The 27,834-nt window shown below is 44.8% G+C and overlaps 1 protein-coding gene across 2 annotated transcripts in view; it reads left to right on the top strand.

The window, feature by feature from the left end:
* ATF2 (activating transcription factor 2) overlaps window positions 1–27,834 on the top strand; it is a 379,503-nt gene that overhangs the window by 10,851 nt on the left and 340,818 nt on the right. The gene's annotated exons all lie outside the window — the stretch shown is intronic.

The raw sequence follows: 27,834 nt of genomic DNA, 5'->3' as shown, positions 1-27,834 counted from the left end.
ACGTGATAAGGACCCTAGCATGCGGAGTAATGCAGACCATTGTCTATGATAAACACAGATAATGAAATCCTGGTGAAACAGCTGGCCTCGCGACCCCTCCCACTCTTGCCAAGAATAGCATGCCTGGACCAATCAGGATCCATACCGAGCCGCTCTACGGACCACCACCTTCTCACTTTTTTTGCTCTTTTACATACCATTGACCTCTTTCTCAGTGTTGCAGCTCTGTTTTTGGACACCACATAGGCATTCAATTCGCTCAAATGGCTCTACATGTTTCAGCTTCTGGAGCGCTTTGTGGTAAGTGACAATTTCAATAGATCAATTAGAATATTATATGTTCAGCCAGTAGCTAGACTGGGAGTTAGTGGGTCCATCACTCGCCCATTTGCAGTCTCCCGGAGCACTCGGCAGGGCTGCCCTCTGTCACGCATATTATTTGTGATTGCGACAAAAGCCCTTAGCAAGCTCATCTGAGGCAGCACCATGGTCACTGTGGAATGGCGTTCACCCCCCTGCAGAGTCTTCGTGTCTATGTACGTGGATGATGTAACTTTGTATGTTAGAGACCCACAGGACAACTTGGACCCACTTATCAAAGAGTTTACTAGATTTGGGGTCATCACAGGGGTCAATCTCAATTGGGCCAAATTCATCATATTCGCGCTGACAGCAGCGACCCGGAAGTTCACCTCAGAATTCCACCTGAAGTGGACACGAGAACCAGTGCAATACTTGGGGATCTGGCTTAGCCAGGACCTTGTCGAGCTCTGGAGAGCAAATTATGGCAAACTGATCACCTGGCTGGGATGGATGAAATTCCCCTTTTAGTTAACGGGAAGACTGACCATAACATAAATGTCGGTTCACCCGAAATTTTTATACGTTGTAATTAATCTGAAGCTTCCCCTTCTGTCTTATTTTCGCAGGTGGCTCAGACCCCACCTCATACCACTGAGGTGGATAGGAGGGCAGCCCAAGATAGCGTGGGAAACATTGACACTCTCATTCAAGCAAGGGGAAGTGGGCGACTCTGATATGGACTTTCATTATTTCAGTGTGCTAGTAATTTATTTCAGTGCATAAGCACAATTTATTCACTATTTGCTTTTCTCTATGTAAGCATGACCATGCTCCCCCAGATCATTACACAAGGCTGTTTATCTCCCAGCTAGGAGAGTGCTCTCCAAGATAGACAAAGCTGTGTGCACAGATTGGGCTTGTAGTGAATTACAGCAGAGGGTATGACTGGAACAATGTTATGCGCCTTTGGTGCCGATCATTAGCCATCCTTCCCTTCCTATTACTCTGGACGCTGGCACTCGCAGTCAGCTCTGACGGTTACAGCTGACAACCTTTCGGGCAGTATGACCTCAGGGGACCTTTGTCACCTCCCAGCAGGCTGTTATGGGACCTGCAACCACGCTGCTGGAGACCTATACCTACTATCAGCTGGGGGCAGCATTGCAGGGGATTCATAATACCATCCCAACAACACCCCCCTTGTTCCAGATGCTGGAGATGATTTTCATGAGCCCCTTGCTGCGCAGGCTGGTCACAAGGCTATATGCGGAAATGCAGATGACAGCACAGATGCAGACGCCTGGTTCTTGGCAGACATGGGAGGCGGATTTAGCTGCCCCTATTGCTAATGAACAGTGGTAATATTGCTGTACTCAATCCAGAGCCCTTTTACCTGAATTACAGGCTGCACTTAGTCTATTCCAGGTATTTACTTAGGTTGTACCCCATGCCGGAGAAGACGCATAGGATGGGTCTGATTGCGGATTTGAGCTGTGTGCGCTGCGCCTAGTGCTGACTTCCTACACTTGGTTTGGAATTGCCTGCAGGTGCTGAGCTTCTGGGACACGATCCTGGATGACATCAGGGAAATAACAGGACACTCTCTCAAGCACTTCCCGAGGCTCGTGCTCTTGGTTATGTAAATGATGGTCTGACAGAGTCATGTAGACCAACAGCCATGCTGCTGGCTAAGTGGTGAAGGCGTCTCACGCTTTGGAGGGACAGGTGGCCTTGGGACGCAGCATACTGCCAGAAGCCGCTGAGTACTTATTGGGAGCTTATGTCTATCCGATTCCACCCCAAGGATAGCTTGTCCTGTTTCGAAATATTCCTAAATGCCTGGGGTGGAGAGGAGGCGGACTCTGTGAATCTGGCCCCCAAGGAGCCCAAGAGAGTGCTATTGATCCAGGCGACAAGCACCGACCATCATGTTGCATAGTGTAGAGAGACATACGTCTGATTACCGTCAGCACGTAAAATACACTACCGGTGGGTGCCTCCTTTATATGGTACATTTCTCGCTGAGTGACTGTTAATCCCTTTCCTCCCACTTTCCCTTTTCCCATATTTACGACAAATGCGATTATTGGGTATTGTTGTTGTATACTGTTCAGCTCATTGCAACAAGCATGTTGTTCTTGGTTGTATGTTGTCCTACTGTAAAACTCAATGAGATCAATTAAACAAAACAAAAAAAAGACCCCTGGTCCCACCCCTGAGTCTGAAATGTAAAATGGAGAAATGGGTCCGCAAGCCCTCCACCACCCTGAGCCTGTAAAGGCCAGTGGGGCCCAACCTTGGGGCCAAAATGACTTAAAAGGAGGGAGGGGGGCCCTCCACAAGCCATTAAAGGCCCCGGGGAACCCATCCCAAGGGGACGTGCTCACTAGCTATGTCTCATGGAGCCCACTCCTGCAACATAGCCATTTCCTGAAACCTTTCTTTGCAGGGTACATTTTCAAAACTATAAGAGCTACCTATAACTTGCACCCCCTGCCACGCACTGCTTAAGACCTCAGATATTTAATCACTCATGACATGTTCAATGACATCACCCATGACGTCATCCAAGCTTCTTTTGTACACACTGCTCTATAAACAGATAGAGCTTTAAGCTCTGAAAGTAAGTACAAAATAGCTCAGAAGAATATGAGGCATCATTAATGCCATCACAGAAATAACTTTTTTAGGTGTAGAAAGCATAGGTTATGTTTCACACTGACCCCATACCATGCACTTTATAGGTTATGCAGCTCACATTAATAATCAACCACAGATAAATAGGAAACCCTCACTGCATACAGTGTTCGATCTGGAAACAACTCTTTAGAGAAAACCACGTTTCTAAAAATGCTGAACATCTGTTCCAAAACGAATGCCCTACTAAGGACAGCTTTTATCTCTGTCAAGCCCCTGACATCACCGAACCTGCATTGAGAAATAAAGTTGATATGAGTAGAAAAGTGGGTTCTGTAAACCATATTCACTCTCTGGGGAAAGTTTACCCTGTACCACAATGGTTGCAGACTGTGAAACTCTCATGAGAAACACACTACAGAGTATTAAAAAAGTATCTACTAAGAACAGTGTACACTTAATGCAACAGTTGGAAAAATACACTATTAGCTTAAAATAAGCAATGTCTGAAGGAGGTAAAGATTATACTACCTGCAGCCTTCATACTGTGGTGAAAACGTTACAGATAACCCATCTTCTCTAGCAAAACAAGCACATGTAAATTGCTTAAAACCTGGTGCACACAGTTTTCTATGTCACATAATAATTGTACAGCTGAGAAAATTCGGTCTAATAACTTAAGGCTGCTTGCAATACTTATTATGTTGTAAAGAATCTTTGCCCTGTTGCAAACTAATTCTGCAGAACCTAAAAATGTGTGTGGAACATATTGGACACAAGTTGTCAACTGTCACCTATACACAGGGTTACTCTTCAATGCAAACATTAATAACATTTTCTGTACCTCTGCACACCTATGATGCATTAGGAGCACAAGCATTATTTAAACACTTATACCCATTATCTGGACCCAGGCTATAACAAAAATGAGGTAGAAAAGTTTTATGGTAGGTACCCGCCACTATGTAAACTATAAAACAAACTAGCACACTCATTGTATGATGTCATCAGTGATGTCATAAATGATGTGATTTGAGATGTCATTAGTGATACCAAATGATGTCATAGAACACGTTGTGAGTGATATGTGAGGTTGTAAGCAGTACAAGACGGGGGCACAAGTTATAGTTGACTCTGCTTACTATAACTGGTGAACCTCTGTGCCTTTTTTGATTCAAAACGTTAATATTGTCACAGACAGTTTCACCTAACTATAACGTTACTATAACTTTTGTTTTTTTCAGTGACTATATATGTTGATATATAGTGTGTGTGTGTGTGTGTGTGTGTGTGTATGTGTATATATATATATATATATATATATATATATATATATATTCACTGAAAAAAACAAAGGTTACAGGGATATTATAGTTAGGCTCACATTTTAAACGTACAAATCCATAGAAATTCACCTATTATAGTTACAGTTATCTCACGTAACTATAACCCATGCCCTAAGGTAACTATAACCCGTGCCCCCGCCATGTACAGTTTTTTGACAGCTCCCGCCAAGTCAGAGAAAACACAACACTTCTCCCAGCAAGAAAAGCTGTCAAACAGCTCTTGCTTGCTGGAAGCGGAGGTTTTCTCTGTTTCCCTGCTCGCGGACATGCATGCAGGCAAACAGTGCGCACTATTGCTCACACAGACAGTGAGCTGCATGTTTAGCAGCTCCCTGTCTGTCACAGTAATGCCAGCTCCCTCAGGAGGCGTTGTGTCCGCTGGGTGTGCTGGGGCCATGAGGCTCCCCCGTTGTCCCATTACACACTGGGCGCCCTGAGGGTCAGCCCAGGCAGATGGCCGGCCCGGGAGATGGGGTCTCCATCTCCATTTAATTAAGGCCAGGCCCCTAGGTCTGAAATAGGCTGTCGGAGGAGGGGAAGCGACCACGCCGCCCCATTGAATAGAAGTGGGCCCTGGGGGATGGGGAGCCTGGGGCCGAAATCGTCTGGGGTGCGTGCAGCCCCTTCCTCCATGGTTCTCCCTTTAAATTGCTAAGAGTATGCAGATGTGCAAATCTCCTGGAAGCTGCACCCGCTTGGCCCCGCATGTTTATCTTAGTAGTATGCATATGTCTTTCTCCACTTTGCCAGGATGATGGCCAGCTTCCCAAAGGACCCCCCAGTGCATTCTCCGCTGATTTTGGTGGCACGTTCTTGATGCTGAGGAATATAAGAGGAAGGACCCAGGTTTGGTGGAGATTTACATCTTTGTAGTCCTCCTATAGAGAGGCCAACTAGACTACAAAGATGTAAATCTCCACCAAACCAGAGTCCTTCCTCTTATCTCTATGAAGTAAGTGCTTCTTTGTTTTGTGGAGATGTCCTAATATGACACCCTCCCACTCACAGACCCACTCAGAGTATCATGCTGCCACTCACAGACCCACGCAGACACTCACGCACCCACTGACAGACCCACTCAGACACTCACACACCCACTGTCACACCCACAGACACCCGCAGAGTATCATGCTGCCACTCACAGACCCACTCAAACACTCACGCACCCACTGACAGACCCATCAGACACTCACACACCCACTGTCACACCCACAGACACCCTCCTACACCAACTCTCACACACAGACACTCTTCCACCCACTCTCACTACCATATAGACACTCTCACACCCACTCTCTCATCCATATAGACCCTTTCACACCCACTCTCACATCCAGACATTTACTGTTAGATGTGGGGGTCTCTAGTTAACAGTGGTTTGTACCCTGTCCAAGTAGGGACCCCCACTCGAGTCAGGGTAAGGGAGTCACACAACTTAAGATAACCCTTGCTCACCCCCTTGGTAGCTTGGCACGAGCAGTCAGGCTTATCTCGGAGGCAATGTGTAAGGTATTTGTACACCCACACACACACATGTGCATACACACAGTAACACAGTGAAAACACCACAAACGTACTCCTCACCAGTTTAGAACAATAGCCAATATTCATCTGAGTAACAAGACTAAAACAATAAAAATCGAACATACACAAGCGAAGATACAATTTTTTAAAGATTCAATCGTAGTATAGCGCTTAGAAACACAATAGTTCCAACTGGGACTATCACAACATCTTGACGGAGTCGTTCCCAACAGTCCGACGCCACTCTCGAGGGAGTGCGAGCTGGTGACAGTCGCACAGACCCCAGGTACAGTACCTTGGAAAATAAGGCAAAGACGTTGGACTGAGTTGGGGCAGTGAGGCATCGCTGGTGCCGGTGCGGCGTTGGCTCCTTATTGCTACCAGGGAGGTGAGGTGTTGGTTCCTTACTGCCAGGTAGGGTATGCGTAAGTTCCTTATTTTTGCAGGGAAGGTGATGTGGCTTCGGTGGTGACGCATCGGTTCCTTATGATCCAGCGGGGTCAATGAATCCAGAAGGTCAAGACGTGAGATGTCGCCTTGGCGGTGTTGCGATCACACCACGGGACCACAGGTGCTGCAGCAGAGTCTGGTGTCACAGACTTCGGTGACACAGCACTAGGGACTCACACTGTAGCGGGACTTCAGAGGTGCTGCAGCAGCATCAGGCCTGCGGCATTGGTTGCGGCTGTTGCAGTCAGAGGGGACCACAGCTCTGGTACAGGCAGCGGAGTCTAACAGCGCTGCCAATTCCGAAGTCACTCTGGAGTTGATGTGCTTGCTTCATCCTGGTTACACCAGAACTCACTCCCAAGGGCCCAGGAACTGGATGTGGCAAGTTAGGACTCTCAGCAGGAGAACCCAGGTGCTGGCAGATAAAGTCTTTGATGTCCCTGGGACTTCTTAACAGGAGGCAAGCTCATTCCAAGTCCTTGGAGAACCTTTGGAAGCAGGATGTATAAAGCAAAGTCCAGTCCTTTCACTCCTAGGACAGAAGCAGCAGGCCAGCACAGCAAAGCAACAAGCAAAGTAGCAGTCCCTTCTACAGCACCTAGCTCTTCTTCCTGGCAGAATGTACTCAGTCCAGAAGGATTCTAACTTTGTGGAGTTAGAGGTCCAGTACTTATATCAATTGCTGCCTTTGAAGTAGGCAAACTTCAAAGAAAAGCCTTCGTAGTGCACAAGACCCTGCCTTTCCTGCCCTGGTCTCAGACACACTCCAGAGGGTTGGAGACTGCTTTGTGTAAGGACTGGCACAGCCCTATTCAGGTACAAGTGTCAGCTTCTCCCACCACTGTAGCTCAAGAAGACCCATCAGGATATGCAGGGCACACCTCAGCTCCCTTTGTGTGACTGTCTAGAGTAAATTCACAAAAAGCCCAACTGTCATCCTGATCCAGGTGTGTATTGCAGAGACAGGCAGAGGTACAGAATGGTTAAGCAAGAAAATGCCTACTTTCTAGAGGTGCCATTTTTAAACTTAAAATTTAAAAACCAACTTCACCAAAAGATGTATCTTTAAATTGTGAGTTCAGAGACCCCAAACTCCTCATCTCTATCTGTTCCCAATGGGAAATTACACTTAAAATATATTTCAAGGCAAACCCCACGTGACCCTATGGGAGAGATAGGCCTTGCAGTAGTGAAAACTGAATTTAGCAGTATTTCACTATCAGGACGTTTAAAACACACCAGTACATGTCCTACCTTTTAAATACACTGTACGCTGCTCATGGGGACGCATTGGGCCTACCTTAGGGGTGACTTACATGTAGTAAAAGGAAAGGCTTGGACCTAGAAAGTGGGTGCACTTGCCATGTTGGAATGGTAGTTTAAAACTGAACACATAGGCACTTAAATGGTAGGCCTGTTATATGACTGCAGGGCTACTCGTGGTGGTACAATCAGTGCTCTAGGCCCAATAGTAGCATTTGATTTACAGGCCCTGGGCACACCTGGTGCACTAGACTAGGGCCCTATTGGTAAATCAGATATGCCAATCGGGGATAAAAGAATCACCAATACCATCTAGGCAGAGGGAACTTGCACTTCAGCACTCGTCAGCAGTTGTAAAGGGCCCTGAGTCCTTAAGCCAGCAAAAAAAAAAAAAACTCAGCACAGGATCAAAAACAGGAGGACAGAAGCCAAAAGACGGGAAACCGCAAAGGGCTGACAGGTCTAACATTTACCACATTCATGGTAGTTGCCCTTATAAATGACTCAAAATTACATCATTTTGAACAAAAATGAATGTAAAGTTGCTTAGTGCGTTGAAAATAAGGACAGGTTTTCTGTGTTGAATCTTGTATTCTTTTGGTTACTAAGATTCCTAAAGTGAAATATGGATTAGTTCCACATTGAATGTACTTATTACTCTGTTTCCAGGCCTCATTTAATGAAAGCAGGTGCATGGCAGCATTTTAGTCCCAAGACATGTGACCAGTAAACATAGTGAAAGGAGCTGGCTGAACTCTTAGACTCTTCACATAAGTTACTGGTGGGACTCAGTCTAACAACACCTTAGAATATAGTACCTATCTGAAACTTTACAAGGGCTTGCATATGTCTTGCCTCCTGCCCAGGGTCTGTAGCTGTGATAACACTGCATTGTTATGTGGTGCTAGAGGTTATTGATTGTAAATAGTGTATCCAGGTACACGATCTGCTGTGCTTTCCTGCCCATATGCTCTTTGGGCTGCACCTGTAATTACATCATCTTATGTATTTGCTACTCAGGTTTGTTGGTTGTCAGGGATGGTGCATGCAGGGATGTGGAATTTCTATTGTCCCGTAATTCGGGCAGTGGAAAGCGCAACTGGGTTGTCCATTGGGGACCCTTTAGGGTCCCCCTCCATGGGCCCCCTGACACTCCCTTTCTGCCAGCCTTTGCATGGTGGGGCTACCGCCATGTAAGGCTGGCGGAAAGGGAACTTGTAATCCCCAAGGCAGTGCTGCAAGCAGCGCTTCCCTGATGGATTGACACCGCTGAGACCCCCAAGCTGTCCGCTGGTGGCAATCTGGCAGTGTCAGCAGTCCGACTGTGGCGGCTCCATCACGGTCGTAATGTGGCAGTCGGACCACTACTATGGCAACGGTCTGACCGCAATGGCGAGTCTGGCTGTCTTAAGACTGCCAGGCTTGGAATGAGGGCCTAAGTGTTGGAGGCTTTATCAAGCTATTGTAACTTGTCATTGTCCGTCTCTATACCCAGGGTTTCTAGTGATCATTAATAATATATTTTAATCATTCACCAGGACCTGCTTGACAAAGTCAAGCTCAGCTAAGCAAAACTCGTATCAGTTTCAGTTACTTTTCCAGCTGATGCTAAATTGTGCACTTAATCTCTGGGCATGTCTTATAACTCAGATTACTAACTGCGGAAAAGACTCTGCTAGCCTTGCTTAGAACTCGGAAAATCTGGGGCTCTCTGATGTTTCTTTGCCTGATACACTTGGCAGAATCATTGTCTACTGTTACTCCATAAATGCATGCCTCTTCAAGTAAGACTCTTATGTTCATGCATGACAACATTATAATGTCAGCATTAGAGGCATGCTTCTCCCTTCCATATGTACATAGCAAATGTATTGTAGCTTTTCAAATCACTGCAATGAAATACAGTTTACAGTAAATGATGTGCATATTTATATTATCAAGTATATTGCTTTAAAGTGAATTAACTAAAACACATTTAGCGCCAGGATATAATTTTAACTAAAACTGTAGTGAAATATTCACATGCCCCAAGGTAGTAAAATTTCAAAATTGCAAAGAAAAAGTATAACAGCATAGCAATGTTTCTTGACAGTTGGTAAGGAGCCTCTAAATACTGGCTGGTGAGAAACAAACCCTCACCACAATTATCTTGCCATCTGCACCTAGTGCATCCTTGCAAATATCTCCCCTATTCACCCTTGCTCAGTATCTTCCACTTGTGTTGCACATACCCCACTGCTGTCTCTTCTATTCAGCTGTCTTACTAACTAGTCTGTGACTTTAGCATAAAAGTACCACAGTTTTAGTAATTCATCACCCCTATCTGGTACCTTAAGCTGTGTCTTTTTAAAGCTGTTTTTTTATCAACAGACAGGAGCAGTGGTAAACAGCAGTTAGGGGTTATAGGTGACAAAAGGACATGAATGTACATTAAAGTTCTGGAATAATAGTGTACTTCAACCAATTAATGAGCATCAGTGCACAGGAGGAGGGGAGCAAAGCATACTTTACCAAAGGGATCTCAGTGCTTGGGTCCCAAATCGTCTACTCCTCAAAACATACAATCCGAAACAATTAACAGATTGCCCATTTTTCATTCACTCTTTGCCCGCTTATCATGCCAGTAGTCTAATAAGACAACTTGCCTGAATGTCTGGATAGTTTAAGAAGTATGGAGTTGTGATATTCATATTGGCTGAGGCCCAGGACATATTGTTTGGGGTCAAGCTCAAGTTTGCCTTGTCCAGAATACAAGTAGGTCCAGCCCCCTGAAGCAAAAAGCCTTTGACTGCCCGTTTATAGCATAGATCTGCGAAAGGACTGTCTACCACTAAAGCAAGGCTTGTGTTTATATGTGTAAGTGGTTCAAAGTTATATATATGATGAATTAAAGCTATGCCTTCTCTTTTAAGACCAGCATTGTTTGGGAATGCAGTGAGCTCAGCATGCATTACTGACTGTGATTTCAGTACGTAACATGCACACATTTGTAGTATCTAACAAGGTTATGCTACTTACAGTGCTCGCAGAATTATATGCTGAGGCCTAAAAGCAAGATTTGTGATTTTTTTCCTTTAAAAATAAAACATACACATAAAAAACTGCAGCTTGAAAAAGGTGTTCTGCAAAACTGTTGTGCAACATTCTCTGAGACATGTTTTAGTTAATGTGTTCGATGAATGCCAATATTTCTAAAGAAATTGAGGGGGAGAATTAGTGTAAAACAACAATGGATTGTATGAAAATAAGTCAGGGGCCAAATTCTCAAAGAAAGACCCACAAGTGCACCCATTGGCACATGTCCTTGTGTTGGTGTAGAATTAAGACTTCCAGGAATTTGGAAAACTTTACCAACATTTAGCTGGAAAACGTACTCTGGGAGTTGACACGTTGGTTAAGAGGAAAATGTTTATAAATAAAGGTTGAGGAGAAGAAAAGTGAAGTGTAATCACACTCCATTCAAAACTTTTTCACATGTGTAATTTTATCCTTTGCTATTAGTTATGCAGTAATACCTTTACATTAGCTTAAATGGGAATTCTCAGATGTTTTCCAGGACTTCTCATTGAAGCCTTTTACTTTGAGATTCTGTTATATGAAAATCTCCCCCTAAACAGTGGTGTAAACCTGTGAGTTTATTTTCCAGTTTGTTTGTCAATCGGGCACATTGTATTTTAGAGTATAAATAGCAGCGTTATAAATGTCCTTTTTGCCAACTTGAAATTTCTGAGTTATAATTTTCATTGAGTGGCTTTAACCTCTTAAGTGCCAAAGGTGTTCCCTAAATGCTGAGCCTTCTTTTGGCATTTTAAGTCAGCTTCTGATTAACACTTTATCTAAAATCATATCCAGGCCAAATTTGCATCCTTTTGTCCAGCACGCTGGGGAATTGAAAAGTACTCAGGGTTTATGTTTTACTCTGGATGGGGACATAGAAAACATATAAAAAATGTGGGCGGTATTAGGATTTTGTCCCCCAAAATGGCATTAACAAAACAATTGTTGTGCTAAAATTGCCTTCTTCTCAACTTTCAGACGTATGCAGAGTGAAAAGCACATATTTTCACCATTTTGTATTTGAAAGTTTGAGGGTGTTGGGATGCAAAGTCCCTTGCATGATGACAGACATGCACCCCTGCCCTGAGTCCGCCAGCTGCAACGATGTCCGGATCCCTGTGCTGATTTGTAGGTCTCACCTAGGTAGCGCATGAACGCTGTGTCTTCGAGACATGCTGTATCTACAATATGGGCTTCAAGCACTGTCCATCTTTTTCATGGGTTCCTTTTACTGTCCTTTGAAAATGCTGTCTTTTGTTTGGTGAATACACTTAGTAGTGCCTCCCTTTGGACTTTTGTGTCCTCCCATGAGGACTGCCCCTGTTACGTGTGCTCTTACACTTTAGGTTATTTAGAATACTTAGAGAGCACTCTTGTTTTTTGCTGACCTGCCTCTGCTCGCGTTAAGTGTTTGTGTTTTGTTTACTTAGTGCACCGGGTTGTTCCTTTTGTGTTCGCACACTCTTTTTGTTGAAGGAGTGTACGGGCTTTTCTGGATCAGCGTGGCACATGCTTCATGGATGCCAAGCTTCAACTTTTACAGACGCTTGCTCTCCCGCTCCATTATTTACAGGACAGCAGCAGTTAAAAGTGCTCTCCCGGCCAAGCTAAGTGACGTGCCTTAAGGAGTGGTGACAAACATGATTGTTTTTTTTCCATCAAGATCTCCTTTGAAATCGCACAAAGACTCTGAGAAATGGCAGCATTTTGTGGGTGTTTGTCATTGTTAAACTTACATTTTTTAGAGTGCCATGACTCAGCATTTTATTTTTGGAATGCATGTGGAGAGACGATGCCGAGACTCTAACCCTGTTCCCCAGGTTCCAAAGTCGGCAGCTGTCAATATTCTGCCACATCCTCTCTCCAAAACAATCAACATTTTTGGGGGGGATTTGCCTCAGTTTCCCTCACTGAGTTATTCTCCCACCATGCAACCGACTTAACCCTTTCCTCCCTTTTGTTTCCCTCACCCCACTTGTGAGCACATGGCAAGGGCTTTCCATTGATTACACAAAAGTGTACTGTTAGGAGGTAAACACTGGTGATGTGGATAGTGCTTTACTCTCTTTCAAGGCCCCAAAGCAGACCCACCTGTATTCCTCCGTTATGCAACAAGGTCAGACCTGGACGCCTTGCTTTATCTTTTACAGATGCTTTCTGTCCTCCCCATTATTTACAGGACAGCAACAGTGAAAAGCGCTCCCCCGGACCAGCTAAGTGACTTGCCTTACGGAGTGCTGACAAACACAACTGTTTTATTTCTGTCAAGATCCCCTTTGAAGTCGCACAAAGGCACCGATAAATGGCAGGATTTTGTTGGCTTTCACCATGTTTTACTCACATTTTTTAGATCTGCATTTCTCAGCATTTTATTTTTGGACGGCACAGGGAGATAGCACTTTAAAAAAAGTACTTCTCAATGCGGTGCTATATTGTGCCTATTAGTGTCAAAGCTTCCATGTTGAAGAACAGTAGATGTTGTAGCACCCAGGATAATGTGCTGTATGGCTAAATACTTATAAGTTCTCAAAGGTGAGACCTATTGGCTATGCCAATGCTGCTTGTTGTCATGGGTGAACACAGATCATGCGTGTGTGCTATGACATAGACCTGTCTTTCAGATTGCGGTCTTCTTGGACCGGAAGGGGCGCCCAAAGAGCTACTTTAATGATGGTGAAAGGCTAATGCCTTTACCAGGAGTTAAGTAGAATAAGCCCAGTGGTGACAACATCCCTTGTAGTGATCAGTAGGAGAGAACAGGTCTTTGTACCTCTGTCACTGGAGTGAGGCCTATTGGCTCACTCATTTAAAGTTCCACTGCTATATGCTCAGCACACCCATGGCCTATATCAGGTAGTATGTTGTGCTATGCAGCACGCATGTGCAGTGTGTATTTGTCCCTGGGAATGATGTAATACACTGAGGACTCTGGGGGAGACTCAGCGTTGACTTCAGCGGGTGGAGGTAGAGGAACCCCAATATACAGGTTTGTGTATTGTTGCATTCCTGTGAGCCGTGTGCGTCGCACACTGGAGGAAGGAGAGCAAGGCACTTCAGCACACTTCAAAGGGTGCTCTTTCATTCAGGGAGAGGTCACTGGAAAGAGATCTCAGCTCATCTGGGGAAGGCGATAGGGATGATAAGGCTGTGGTCCTGGGGTAACCTTTTGACGCACATATCATTGTGGCTAACATCCAGGTGTGAACATCTAGTCACTCCCATTGCCTGTATTTTGGGGCTGTCAAATTTAGAGTTCCGCTTGCTGTGAGAGGCTGCATTTTTCGGTAGGGCAGGTCTTTAGAGTGGGCAGTTCAAAAGAAAGCAGACGTTATAGCAAACTCAAAGATTCAGACCCAAATTCACATTTGGCATCTGAAATTGGACTATAAAAAGGGGAGCGCAGGCTCCAAAATTGCCAACTATCAAACAGACAGTGGGCTGTGCAAGGTGAAGCTCTGCCAGTACACAGCTGGGTGAGGAGACATAAACCAGGATTATCCACGACCACCTTTTTCATAAAAGCAAGTATTTGAATGAACAATTATATTTTGCTGCTGCTGAACATACTTTGAGTTGTGAGACTGTGTTCACTCCCCACCCCCCATGCCCCAATAGAAGCCTTGGACTGCATGACCCACGCTTCTATATAGTGCTGAAGGGGTACTTTGCCCAGTTGCTCAGGACTTACAGTACGTCAGCCACAGACATCTGGAGTAAAAGGCCTCAACCCCTACGGTTGAGCCCAGTAGTTCCTGCTTGCTTCACACCTCCCCCCTGCAGGAACTGTAAGACCTAGCGGTAAGCCTCAAAGGCTCAGGCCTCGTGTTACAGTGCCCCAGGGCACTCCAACTAGTGGAGATGCATTTTCGAGCAGAGTCAGCAGCAGATATGAGTGGAGTCCGCCGCCCGTAGACCATTCAGGTGTGCAGGAACTTCCATGATAACGCAGGCCTCCAGTTATTAATGCACCCGCCTTTGGGCTTGGGTGCCATACGCAGATTGGGCTTCGAGAGTCAGAAGTCACAGCAGCACAGTCCACGTTGGGTGCAGTCTTCGATGCGGAGCAATCCGCCTTAGGCACAGTTTCTCTGATGCAGACAATGGTCTGCTCTGTGTAGTGGGGCAGTCTGCATGGGCACAGTTATTTGATGTAGCAGCACAGTCCATTCATTCACAGATTATTGCTGTGGTTCCCGCCTGGAACAGTTTGCATGGAGAAACTGCACCCACATTCCTTGGGCACACAGATTGCTTTCCTCACCCTTCTTGCTATGGCAGATCAGCACACATCAGGGGTCAAGCTACTTCTGGTTCTCCTTGGAAAGTACAAAAACACAAAAAGGAGTACGGGGTTCTTTTAGTATAATGAGGGAAAGATCAATGGTGCATCAGTTGTTACACCAGATCCCTCGTGGTCCTCAATTCGAGGCGGGGTATCAGTTAGCTGTAGTCCTGCAGAGGGTCTGGAAGACAGGGGGAGGAAAGGGAATTTCCTTTACGGACTAGGTGGTCTCACACACTATATAGTGTCCTGCTTCATCATATGACCACCTAGCCCCACCCAGGTAGGACAGTGCCACCTGGGCGGACTCAACCTCACTGTTAAAGGAACAGGAGGGAATGCGTAAATTAATTCTGGTTCTGGAAATTGAGGGATCCAGCCAAACTAAGGAATAAAAACACCTAAACAGATACCTGTGTGAGTATTTAATAAAAGGTTCTGTTTGGTGTGGTTCAAAATGGAGATTGGGACACCTGTGAGAACAAGGACTCACAGGGTCACCTATCTAGGAGGAAGGAGCCGACATGTTTCTGCCCTCAGTAATGAGCTCTGGAAAGTCTCGGGGCATTCATCAGGGCGGAGGATCCCTGCTACTCACGCTAAGTGTATGACAAAGTGAGTAAAAAGAGAATGGGCCTACCTTGCCAGGAATCTACCTGGGAGGGGGCCTATGGGAAGTAAAACAGACCGACAATGAGAGTAGCATTGTGACACAGCACTGCACAGCAAACCACAGCACACGTGAAGCAGATAATCATGCAGCAAACAGAATTATTGGGTGCACAAAACATTCATTGCATATAATTTATGGACAAAATCACAACTAGGTAGTGGACAGTATTACTAGGACGGTATGTAGAAAGTTCTTACCCTGTCCCTAGAGGCTACTGGCCTCTGGTGTCCAGGAGAGGGAATGTCCCCTTATAGTCAGACAATAAGGTTCAAAAGGAGGGGGAGAAAGGGGAGAACGTGAAGATAAAAACCAAAATTAGAAACCAAAGGGAAATGACCTGCCTCTAGAGATCGAAAAGGCAAGGCCCCTTGGTGGAAGGACACCTGCTTGGTTCCATTACACAAAAAAGCACCTGACCCAGAGAGGAAAGAGGGTTGATAGAAAAAAGGAGGAAAAGATCAGATAGAAGGAGAAAAAAGAAGAAGAAAGAAAAGTTAAAAGGAAAAAGAAACAGGAGAAGATGACAGAAGAAAAAAGAAAGAAATTGAAGAGGAAAGAAAAAGAACAAGAAAAAGGGAAAGAGAAAGAGAAAAGACAGAAAGGAGAGGAAATAAGAGAGAAATAGGTAAAGGAGGAAAAAGGGAAGGAGAAAGGAATTGCCTTCCCCCTCTCTCCCACATTCTCTCTCATTGTGTATTAAAAATCTCCTTGGAAAGTCACAATTCCTGTACGGTTGGCAGTTCCTTCCCTCTCTCTACAGGCATTATGGCTTCTAGTTGTGTCAGGTTAGAATAACAGCTTCCTCTTTCTAAGCAAGACTTCAGGTCTACTGTCTACTCTTGCAGGACCAGTTTTGTGTGTCCTTTCCAGGCTTCTTTCCAGACACAGTCTTTGTGTAGAGTGATGCTCCTGTCAGCAAGGTAGTCTCTAGCCTGGAGCACCCAAAACAGAGGTATGAAGAGGTGTACGCTTTCTACACTTAGCTGCCAACAGCCACACTTAGCATTATCAGAGAAGAGGCAAAAGGTTTTCCTCATCTAAGAGTAGCCCATTCACTTTAACAGCGACTGCAGTCCCACTGCTCATTCCACCATTTACCCGTTAGCTGTGCTACAGGAAGACTAATCAGTGGCTCTCCTCAGCAGAAGGCCTAATTGAATTTCTAAAGGAGCCTTGTGTCCTTTGTCTTCACATTTGTGACTAAGTTTCCTCCTCCATCTTCAGTTATGTTAGTAATACATTCTCACTTTCTTTGAAAACTAACTTACCCCACCTTGTACATAAAGAAGAGGCCAGGGGCTTCTAAAATGGATCCTATAGGCCTCCATTAATCTGGATGACTCGTACACACAATGAATGTACCACACATGCATGTAGGCATAACCTACACCTGGGATGTTTACATTAGGATTGGGCTGGTGCATCGAAGCAGAACTTTAAATGTGTAGGCCAATAGGTTTCCACTTCAGTGAAGCTAGTAAAAAGGTCTGGTCGCAACTATAGATTTGCAAATCACAGTATGCTGCCACCACTGTTCTACAAGCTAAAACCTTAACATGGACTGTAGTATGCTGTCACTGAATGAGGGTATGCTTGATGAGCCCCTCAAACTCACAGGATCGGTCCAGGACCTCATCTGTGTCAAAGGATAGGCTTGGCCACACACGTCTGTGAGGCTAAAAATCAGGATACTGGATATTGGTGCCCTGTGCCGGGGGAACACAAGACATCCCATACTGTTTTTTTTTTTTAAATGTACACAAGAAACTGAGTTTAGTAATACAGGGCATTTGTACAATGCTGAATGTTAATTACTTGTTGTGCCAGCTGATTGTGAGAAAGCAGTTTCAAAAAGTGTTTTTTTGTGGATTGACAAATGTCTTCCTATCTTGCAAGCCCATACGTCTCTAAATATAACTCCCCTGCTTAGTATCACGGCAAAAATAGATCCAAACTACACCTGAGAAAAGATCTTCTAAGGTATTAAATGTTGGATGAGAGGACTTTTTCCTTAGGTCAAAAGTGCTGGCATTTCTGCAACTGAATGTTGGTAAAATTGTGTATTTGTTTTTTAACAATACTTTTGAATTTGCAGTGCTTTCTGGGAAAGAAAACAAGCTGGAATCCACGGGAGCAACATCATCTGGGGTCGTTCTAGGACTCTAGTTATCAGAAATGTCCGGTGTTGGTAGGGTTCCCTAATTGTCAGCCGAACTCAGACCCGAACACTGCAAACACCCTTATGGAAATTGAGAAGAAATAGGACTTTTTACGGCATAGATTTGATGTGGCATGTAATTCAGCGACCCATGTAGATCACCCAACCTTGAGTTCCCCTGGGTCTCTAGTTTTCAGCAATGTCTGGGGTTGGTAGGTGTTCCTGGGTGGTGGGTAACCCTAGACCTAACTTTGTATTGCGAGTTTACTGTAACTGTTTTTATGATTTTTAATAGCAATAGAGGAAACACTTATTTTCAGTTGGTTTAATAGACAAAAAAATATTTGTCATTGCACGTTCAGGAGATCAAGCTGTCCACATTCTTGGGGTTTAAAGATCACGCTAAAGCCAGTCTTTCAACAGTGATAAAAAGCTTTTGTCAAAGAGATACAACATTCTAAAAAACTGCCAGACATGGGAAGCATTTTGTTCCTTCGTGGAACTTCATCAGGGCTGCAAAATTCATATATACAAAAATACAATCATATATAAAATAACCAAAGACAGTATTATAAAACTATACAGACATGTACCATCATTTGTGAAAGACACAAAGGTATTTTGAACACATTTGAGGATGTAGTATGGGGTGACCCTAGTATGATGGCCTTACGTGCATCAAGAAGGAATTTGGTTTAAGTGCATTGAAACACTTTTGGTCATCTAGATCAGCCAATTAGTTAGACCTTACTAAGAAGTTTGTTGAATGGCTGATCTAATACTGTTCAACAACTACTTTTCTTTTCAACTCTTAGTCACCACTTCACCCATTGCAGGGTGCTGAAAAGGATTCCAGGTTTGTCCTCCTCATATGTAAATATCTTCATGGGGAGGCAAGAAAGTGTCTTACCTGGTCCCCCATTGACATAGAATGGACCCAGTTTATTTACTTCTGGGGGTGTTACATCAAAGATGTAATCGTTATTTGGACAGGTACTCCACACCAGAAGAAAGACTATTAGACATATCTGGACAAAATCCCTTATAACAGATCACTGACTATAGCTATAGACAAACATAAAATCTGTTTTCTGTATGTTGAATTGTACATTAAGGACACCACAATATACAGTAGCCTGTTTTAAAAGGAGACTGTGTTTAATACAATTCTTAAAGTTGACAGTGCACATCCTAGATCAGTGATTAAGGGGATCCCTTTTGGTGAGATAAGCCGGATGCTCAGAAATTGTAGCGAAGAAAGATCCTTTGGGAACTTTGTGACTACTTAAAAAGCTAATTACGGGTCAGGGACAATGATACAAATCTTTTAAATAAATCAGAATGTGGAATAAAAAACTTTAAACAGAGCTGCTACTATAAAAACTAAGATGGACAAAGAGAAAATAGGTGAAGTAGCATTTATTGCTACATTGAATTCCTAACACAATGAGATATCTTTATATAAAGTTCTAAAACAATCCTGGCCATTATTACATGGGTTAACAGGATTAAAATATGTTGCAGACCCATTATTAATCAGCGCAGAAGCACCACTCTAAAGGATACAATTAGTACTATCTAAGGCCAGACACACATGACAGCTGGTTGCTTCCCTCTCCGACCAAAGGCTTTTTTACCTGCACAGATTGCAGTATGTATAATTGAGGTACCAACAAGTTACACTGTTTAGGTATAACTCTTCTAGAACATACAAAATAAAACAACCTATTAATTGCAAAAGTACATTTGTTGTGTACCTGATTAGATGTATTTGCAATCTAATGTATGTTGGGAGTACCATTAGAGCTCTGAAACTACAAATACAAGGCTGTTTCAAAGCAAATAAGAAAACGGACTTACATTATCCTTTAGCAGAACATGTTAAAAAGATACACCCGGAACAACGTGAATTCACTTTTTATGGAATACAGCTAGTGTCCCTTGACACGAAAGGTAGCAATAGTAAGACAAGCAGAGGCAAAATGGATTTGTCAGTTACCTTCTGTGGAAAAACGACTTATTAAGGAGAAATAATTTCACTACTTAGTTATGGGATAAGACTAATACGTTTGGCCTATTCTATTGAGAGATTGATTTGATGACTTTAGTATGTAGATTATTTTTCTCATTGAAGAATTTACTATAGTTGAGGTCGATTTTGTGAAAGTTTGGATTTCCCAATCCCTTTTCAATTTCGGTTTTGTTTGAAACTGATTTGCAGTGAAGATACTTTAACTGAATTGAGGACCAGGAGTTTCGGAATGGTGTATTTTGTAGTTTGATACATTAAAATAGGTAATATTGGAGTGTACATTGATTTAATCAGTGACAGATATGGCATAGTTTAGCTCTGCAAGCAAATTATTTGGATTTAGTTCCCCTGCAAGATGGTGCTCATATTTCCCTTTAAGTGGGAACATTACACATTAGTGTCATCGTAATACACAGTAGAGGCATTTTGTATAATTGCAACAAAGCTATAAGCGTGCATATGCGTGAATGCCATTCACATCTTTGCTACTGCGTATGTGTAAAGTTGAATTTTGGACATTTGAAGATGACATTTGTACTCTCCACTTGATTAGAAACATATCCGTTTTGTCTTCAAGTGGATTTACTCTCTGGGTAAATTAGGTACTTCCTGTTTCAGAAATAAATCTGCACGCTAACGTTACAACATCTCACGTGCTGCCCTTCTGAGATGAGAGGCCGAGTCTGGGACTACTGTCTTGATTTGATTTGAGGTATTTAAGAGACATACTGTGAGCATTCTGTTATTTTATTGCTATATGTAGGAAGTTGGCTCTGTATATACTATTTCAAAGTAAGAAATAGTGTGCACTGAGTCCAAGGGTTCCCTTTAGAGGTAAGATAGTGGCAAAATTAGATATTTCTAATGCTCTATTTTGTGGTAGTGTGGTCGAGCAGTAGGCTTATCAGAGGGTACTGTTAAGCATTTGTTGTACACACACAGGCAATAAATGAGGAACACGCGCTCAAAGACTTTCTCCAGGCCAATAGGTTTTTATATTGAAATATATATTTTCTTAGTTTATTTTAAGAACCACAGGTTCAAGATTTGCAGTAAACACTTTAAATGCAACGTACTTCACTTAGATACTTTAGGGACTTTGAATAAAAGCAATATCATAGACAGTCTTTGTAAAAATGGCAAAAAGCTATTTTCAAAGTGGACACTGCAAAAAGCAACAGTTCGTGGGGGAGGTAAGTAAAGGTTAGGTTAGGAGGTAAGTAAGTCTCAGTTCTGGGTCATAGGCAGCCCACCGTTGGGGGTTCAAGGCAACCTCAAAGTTACCACACCAGCAGCTCAGGGCCGGACAGGTGCAGAGGCCAAAGAGGTGCCCAAAACACATAGGCGCCCATGGAGAACAGGGGTGCTCCGGTTCAAGTCTGCCAGCAGGTAAGTACCTGCATCCTCGGGGGGCAGACCAGGGGGGTTTTGTAGAGCACTGGGGGGACACACCAGTAGGCACACAAAACACACCCTCAGCGGCACAGGGGCGGCCGGGTGCAGTGTGCAAAGTAGGCATCGGGTTTCAAGTAGAAAACAATGGATGGACCCGGGGGTCACTCTAGCGGTGCAGGCAGGCACAGGGGTGTGTTTCTCGGGACAGCCACCACCTGGGCAAGGCAGAGGGTCCCCTGGGGGTCACTCCTGTGCTGAGATTCGGTTCCTTCAGGTCCTGGGGGCTGCGGGTACAGTGTTGGTTCCAGGCGTCGGGTCCCTTGTTACAGGCAGTCGCGGTCAGGGGCAGCCTCTGGATTCTCTCTGCAGGCGTCACTGTGGGGGCTCAGGGGGGTCGTCTCTGGTTACTCACGGGCTCGCAGTCGCCGATGAGTCCTCCCTGAGGTGTTGGTTCTCTGAATCTCGAGCCGGGGGCGTCAGGTGTAGAGTGAGAAGTCTCACGCTTCCGCCGGGAAACGTGCAGGCTTTGGAAGTTGCTTCTTTGTTGCAAAGAAGTAGCTGGTTTTGAACAGGGCCGCTGTTCAAGGCAGTTTCTTGGTCCTTTAGTCCAGGGCAGTCCTCTGAGGCTTCGGAGGTCGCTGGTCCCTGTCGGATGCGTTGCTAGTTGCAGGTTTTCGAAGTTGGAGACAGGCCGGTAGGGCCGGGGCCAAAGCAGTTGTCGTCTTCCTCCTTCTCTGCAGGCTTGTAGGTCAGAAGGCCTTCTTGTTTCTTCAGGTTGCAGGAATCTAGTTTCCTAGGTTCTGGGGTGCCCCTAAATACTACATTTAGGGGTGTGTTTAGGTCTAGGGGAAGTAGCCAATGGCTACTGTCCTTGAGGGTGGCTACACCCTCCTTGTGCCTCCTCCCTGTTGGGAGGAGGGCACATCCCTAATCCTATTGCGGGAATCCTCCAAACTCAAGATGGAGGATTTCTAAAGGCAGGGGTCACCTCAGCTCAGGACACCTTAGGGGCTGTCCTGACTGGTGGGTGACTCCTCTTTGTTTTTCTCATTATCTCCTCCAGCCTTGCCACCAAAAGTGGGGGCAGTGGCCGGAGGGGCGGGCATCTCCACTAGCTGGGATGCCCTGGGGCGCTGTAACAAAAGGGGTGAGCCTTTGAGGCTCACCACCAGGTGTTACAGTTCCTGCAGGGGGAGGTGAGAAGCACCTCCTCCCAGTACAGGCTTTGTTCCTGGCCACAGAGTGACAAAGGCACTCTCCCCATGTGGCCAGCAACATGTCTGGTGTGTGGCAGGCTGGCAGAAACTGGTCAGCCTACACTAGAAGTCGGATTGGTATTCAGGGGGCATCTGTAAGATGCCCTCAGGGTGTATGTTACAATAAATTGCACACTGGCATCAGTGTGCATTTATTGTGCTGAGAAGTTTGATACCAAGCTACCCTGCACTTACAATGTCTAAGGTTTTGCTTAGTCACCATAGGGGCATAGTGTTCATGCACATATGGCCTCACCTTTGGTATAGTGCACCCTGCCTTAGGGCTGTAAGGCCTGCTAGAGGGGGACTTACCTATGCCACAGGCAGTGTGAGGTTGGCATGGCACTCTGAGGGGACTGCCATGTCGACTTAGTCTTTTTCTCCCCACCAGCACACACAAGCTGTGAGGCAGTGTGCATGTGCTGAGTGAGGGGTCCCCAGGGTGTCATAAGACATGCTGCAGCCCTTAGAGACCTTCCCTGGTATCAGGGCCCTGGGTACCAGTTACAAGGGACTTATCTGAGTGCCAGGGTTGTGCCAATTGTGGAGACAAAGGTACCGTTTAGGGAAAGAACACTGGTGCCTGGTTAGCAGGGTCCCAGCACACTTTCAATCAAAACTTTGCATCAGCAAAGGCAAAAAGTTAGGGGGTAACCATGCCAAGGAGGCATTTCCTTACACTATAGTATTTGGCAAACTGCGTGAATTGCCAGGGTAGCAAAATGTTACTTGATGGTGGTCTTTAGAATAACCATTAGGTTGGTCCCATGTACATACACTAAGAATTAGGTGGGCAACTGGGCTCACTTAATGTTGCCTGGTTTGGGAACTTAGACAGTACAATGTGGTTCTTAACATGCATATACCTCTGGTTTCTGTTCAATTTGGCATTGTTACATTGTTTACCATGAACATGACTAGACTGAGTCCAAGGAATACATACATGATGGACTGTTTAATATCATTACTGTCTGTACCGGTATTAAAGGAGAGGATTACAGCTTATGCACTTGTGTACCTGTTTTTTCATTCACACAAAAATAGGTCCATGTCATTAATATATGTTAGGAGATATTTGACCTCTTGTGAAACAATTTGCATGTCACACTTCTAAAAGTGAGACAGTGCTGGATTTCAGGGATTTTGCTTTTGGCAGTGAAATCCAGTGTTCACAAATATATAAATGTGATGCATAAGGAGAGCTTATATTGGAACATTAGATTAACGCCATGGATATGCTATTTTCAAATCTCAGTGACAACTGCAAATCAAAAACTCAGCAAGTGCACTCAGTATGTGAGTGTTCATTTCCTCTGTTGTATGTTCATTCTCCCATGTGGTCTCATTTTGACAGTGATGTGTGGGATAGCTGAATTGCAGGGGGCACAAAGGAGCTACACCCTAGACCAAGGTGAAGAGGCACTGTATACTCTCTGTAGGAAAAAATATATTATGTACTTAGTGAATTTTACCTACTGTAGGGTGCAGTTCTGAGTGGATAGCACCGCCATGTCCTCCACAAGGGGACCTGAAGTGCACATGGTGGGTAGAGACATAAGTGAGATGCTTCTTATGCCGGGAAACCCGGCTCAACAGTTGGTTCCTGCTTTTCTTGCTTAGCCATAGATGATCGTTGGTGCAAGAAGGCCATTTTGAATCCCTAAGTTGGTAGGTTGGTGGATAACATCCCCCATCCGCATCCCCTTCCCAACAATGCCACAACCAAGGATAATCCATCTTAGAGATTGCAACTAAACCACAGTTCTTTTAAAGGCACTACTGCTGGCAAGGAGGAGCTGATAGTGAGCATTACCCCCATCTGTCAATCCTAGGGGACCTGAAATGCTCACAGACACCAAAGATCATTTTTGGTTAAGTGACAAAAAAAGAAAGATTGTGGAGCCTGGCAATGGAGTTCAAGACATACCTTACACTGGCCTTCACCCACTGTCAGCATTTCAGGTCCCCTTGGAGAGCAGGTCAGATGTGTTATCTGCCTGCCTTGGAGGCATAAAATACTCTCAGTACACGGGGATGATTTTTTGGTCATAAAGATGCATACTTAGATGTCCGGCTTCCTGGCACCACATGTGCCTCCTTCTGGTGTCCATCTAACTTGCTTTCCTCAAATTAGGGGGAAATTGGGAGCTATGCACCAATCTCTTCCCTTCTGCTTAGGTGAAAACTGCTAAGAAGTTTTTTTAAAATAAGTAATGCCCTATTGTCCGTTGGTGCTTTCTGCATCCCTAGTGTGTTCACATGGGGGTAACTCCCCAACCGGCCACCATTGAGTGGCAGAAAGTCTATAATGTCCAAAGCGGGTTGAGGTACCCAGAAATTACAGCTCCCCATCCTATTAATTTTTATTAAATTAAAATCCTGGTGAGTAGTGGGCTTTCTGGGGTAATGTCCCAATTGTACCCCCGATGGAGACAGGAAGACTGTCAGGATCCAGAGGTGTGGGGATGCTGCTGATACCATGACAGGCTGGTCTTCCCCTACATTAAGTATTCCTATTTTCCTTGGTCACTATGGGATTTCTATCCCCATTCTCCACAAATTGTCTTGGACCCCAGATGGAGAGGAGGAATTATCCATGTCAGGGAGTTGCCACCCTTGCACTTAAATTCTCTGGTGGTCTGGTGGAGTCAGTTCCTGCTCAAGAATCGCCCTCCAGCTGCAAAACTCCAAGCAAGAATCTTCTTGGGAGAGGTCCCATTAGAAGGGGAAACCCCCTCACCCCCAGCCCCCACCCCACCCCACTTCCAGTGTTATCTCCTCCATTGAGACTTGTGTACAGGGGGAGTAAGAGAGGTTGAGCAGTGCCCATGAACACTTCCCTTGCAGCTCTTCTCTTACAATTCGAAGTTGGCAGTCCTAACAGATCAATCCGCCTAATGAGAGAGCCTGAGGGAAAGCAAATTCTGCTTGCCAGGACAATATCCCCAGGTCCTCTGCATTCCAGACATAGGGGGTCATTCTGACCCTGGCGGTCATCGACCGCCAGGGCCAACGACCGCAGAAGCACCGCCAACAGGCTGGTCAGAAAAGGGAAACCGGTGGTTTCCCGCCGATTTTCCCCTGGCCATAGGAATCCTCCATGGCGGCGCTGCAAGCAGCGCCGCCATGGGGATTCCGACCCCCTTCCCGCCATCCTGTTCCTGGCGGTTCTTACCGCCAGGAACAGGATGGCGGGAACGGGTGTCGTGGGGCCCCTGGGGGCCCCTGCACTGCCCATGCCACTGGCATGGGCAGTGCACGGGCCCCCTAATAGGGCCCCATAAAGATTTTCAGTGTCTGCTTTGCAGACACTGAAAATCGCGACGGGTCGCACCCTTTCAACTCCGCCGGCTTCATTGTTGAAGGGGCTTTCCCGCTGGGCCGGCGGGCGGGCTTCTGGCGGTCGCCCGCCGGCCCAGCGGGAAAGTCAGAATGACCGCAGCGGTCATTTGACCGCGGTACGGTCTTCTGGCGGTTCCCGCCAGGCGGGCGGCTTCCGCCGCCCGCCGGGGTCGGAATGACCCCCATAGTGCTGAGGATGTGGAGGTTACATCCTAGCTTATAACTTTGTCTCCCCATCTTGACCAAGTTGTGTACAGTGGGCAAATAACTTCAGCAGTTAACCCCGTGTCTGTCAAATTATTAATGTTAAGAAATGGGCCAGTGTTGATAATACTTTCCTCTAATTGATTATAGTGATGGACATAGGTTGTTTTAATGCACCTATGATCAGCAGTTTGATGAGTGTTCTAGACATTGAGGATTTTCAGGGAATCATTACTGAAATTTCAGTGCGATTCTAGGTGCTATGTTGTTCAAAATGAATGGTTAAGAAATTATATATGTTTAATACACATTTTGTGGAATTATTATTGGGAAAGGAATCGTAACTGGCATAAGTAAATAGTTCATATGTGTTGAATTATGCACAGTTTACATCTTTCGAATGGTGTAAACTTTGGGCCTTTCTGAGTTGAAGGTCTCATCTTGGATTAACTTTTGCTTGTGATACATTTGCTCCTGCAAAACGTTCAGTCTGATTACTAGAAGAAAAAATAAGGGTGATTCTAAAGGAACGTTTCTGGCACGAATATTAGTGCAGGCACCATATGTTAAGGATAAAAGAGTAATTAATGAGTGGGAATAAAGGAAAGCCTGGAAGCTAAAAATAGCAAAAAAAAATGTAATATAAGTTTTTAATTACATATAGTAACAAAAATCAATTGTTTATGTGCAGGTCTGCAATAAGACATCCCACACAGCATACAATAATGGACATGTCATACGAAGATAGAGCAACGTGTCCCTACTTCAACTAGGTAGAGTACTTAACACAGATAGAAGAGAGAGGTCTCATTTCTTGTGGAGATGGTAAGAAATGCAGTGAACATTCAGCCTCATAGAGATGTAAGTGAATGAGACCCTTCTTAGGACAAAAGAGCGTTTTCATAAAGTAAATATCCAATACTGCAAATAACAAGCATTGGCAAAGCCAACAGGTCTCACCTGTGCAAGAGCAAGTTAGCTTTCACAATATCTTTTGGTCATGTTGTACAACAGTGTTGCTGTGCACCATGTCTAAAACTTAGCAAGAAAGTGCTATGACTCAGGGGCAACACAGACAAGAGGAACGGGGCAGGAAAGAACGAGCAATATGGACAACAGGAAGGTGGGATTGATGAAGCAACCTGAACAACCAGATAGTGAAAAAGAAGAAGGATGACGTGAGGGCGGAAAGGAAGAAGCAACATGAACAATGGGAGGGTGGGAGACACACGCGAAGCAACAGAGACAACAGCAAGAGAAGAAGAAACAAAAAAAATCACAGTTGGCCAGTGGAAGGACACTAATGAAATTGAAGCAATCAGTACTTGACCCATGCTCCAAAGGAAAGAATAGGAAGTGAAACCGGCATGTGCTTGCCAATTAGGAGTGAACAAATAAAAGTGACAGTGAAGCCAAGGAATGGTGAGCAATGGGCAGCTGGAATAAAGGACACTTCGAGAGAAGAAAGATACGTTAGCACTGCAAAAAGACAAAATAACTGAGAAAAACTTACTCTGTAGATGAACGTATAAAGCAATTTTCGATGGGACGCAACTGTTCCAGATGGCACCAACTGTAATGATAAACACATCCTTCTAGCTTAAAAACACGATGCGTAAGGCCCTTTAGCTAAAATGGACACTAACTTAAAAACATCATAGGTATTCTGGGAGTTGAACATATCGAGATCAAATCTAGAAGGGAGGAGCCGTGTTGAAAATGCTTAGCAATACTCTGGAACGGCCACAGACCAGATCCAGCGATTTTCCAGAAAGACAGGGTTTTTTTGTTCATCCAGTACATGCCTCTTCTTCTCCCACAGGTGTGTTCAGGTCTTTGCACTCAATATACTTTTAATGTTGGAGGGTCTTGTTCTTAACTTGTTGCGTAGAGGTATCAATGTACCGTAGCC

This window comes from Pleurodeles waltl, chromosome 3_1, assembly GCF_031143425.1.
Source record: "Pleurodeles waltl isolate 20211129_DDA chromosome 3_1, aPleWal1.hap1.20221129, whole genome shotgun sequence".
Lineage (NCBI taxonomy): Eukaryota > Metazoa > Chordata > Amphibia > Caudata > Salamandridae > Pleurodeles > Pleurodeles waltl.
The sequence above is the reverse complement of the archived record's forward strand: the minus strand, read 5'-3'. Positions and strand labels throughout refer to the sequence as shown.